The sequence below is a fragment of the Mandrillus leucophaeus genome, unplaced genomic scaffold (assembly GCF_000951045.1).
Source record: "Mandrillus leucophaeus isolate KB7577 unplaced genomic scaffold, Mleu.le_1.0 Scaffold15, whole genome shotgun sequence".
Taxonomy (NCBI): domain Eukaryota; kingdom Metazoa; phylum Chordata; class Mammalia; order Primates; family Cercopithecidae; genus Mandrillus; species Mandrillus leucophaeus.
The window spans coordinates 9,944,367-9,945,875 of NW_012101476.1; positions in this window are offsets into that span (position 1 = coordinate 9,944,367).

The window sequence follows — 1,509 nt, forward strand, 5'->3', positions numbered from 1 at the left end:
CTCAGTTCCAGATGAAGAAGGAGCATTTCCTTCTCAGAGGCATGGAGGAAAGAAGCAGGGCAAGGAGGAAGAAAAAGTCCAAGGCAGAGCCCACATGGGCGCCTCATTGAATGCCAGTATCTTGGAGGGTGGGGGATTTGTGGAGCACGTTCAATGGATAATAATATAGACTTATATTTGGCAGTTTTTACACTTTTTAAAATTATACTCTTTCAGTTGGAAAGAGTGATGTGATTTTTTTGTTTTGTTTTTGAGACAAGAGTCTAGCTATGTTGCCCAGGCTGGAGTGCAGTGGTGCGATCTTGGCTCACAGCAACCTCCACCTCCCGGGTTCAAGCGATTCTCCTGCCTCAGCCTCCTGAGTAGCTGGGATTACAGGCACGCGCCTTCACACCCGGCTAATTTTTCTATTTTTAGTAGAGACGGGTTTTCTCCATGTTGCTCAGGCTGGTCTCGAACTCCCGACCTCAGGTGATCCACCCACCTTGGCCTCCCTAAGTGCTAGGATTACAGGCATGAGCCACCACGCCCGGCCACGTGACGTGATTTTTATCGAGAATGAAACGAGATGGGAGTGAGGGCTGGCCACTGCCAATCCTGGTAACGACAGGGACTTGATTGGCCTGTGTGATTAACCTACCCTGCGGCATTCGCAGAACCTGCCTCCCTCCACCATGCTGAAAACGTGATTGACTTGATACTGAGGACAGGCCTGGGCGCTCCTGGGAAAGCACGGGGAGTGGGTGCATTTATGAGCCCATGCCCTGTGCAGCTTCTGGCCTGAGCACAGCAACAGGAGGGGCCTGCAGGCATTTTGACCAACATGACACCTCTCCTGGCTTCACCATAAGTGAACCAGGTCTCTAGTTCCCTCTTCCTACTCTGGAAGGCCCAACGCATCCTCAAGGGGAGTGACACCATGAGGGTATTTGAAACAACATTTTAAAAATAGCAATGGCTAGGCACCGTGGCTCACCCCTGTAATCCCAACACTTTGGGAGACCAAGGCGGGCGGATCACTTGAGGTCAGGAGTTTGAGACCAGCCTGGGCAACATGGTGAGACCCTGCCTCTACAAAAAATACAAAAAATTAGCTGGGCGTGGTGTGCCTGTAGTCCCAGCTACTAAGGAAGCTGAGGTGGGAGAATTGCTTGAGCCCAGGAGGTCAAGACTGCAGTGAGCTATGATTGCACTACTGTATTCCAGCCTGGGTGACAGAGCAAAACCCTGTTTAAAAAAAAAAAAAAGCAGTAGGGAGGGAATGAGGGCTGGCTGGTGCCCAGGTAGAGTCGCCGGGAGGAGAGGCCCAGAGCCAAAGCTTACCTCACTGTGTGGGTGCACTGGGGGCCTCTGCGAAGCTGATCTCACCGCATGGGTGCACTGGGGGCCTCTGTGAAGGGGTCAGTGAGGAGCTGGACAAAGATCAGAGCAGGTTTGAGAGAGAATGGGAAGGCAGGACCTGGAGCTGGAAAATGAAGCAGTGGAGAGGGATGTGGATCGATGTTTTTT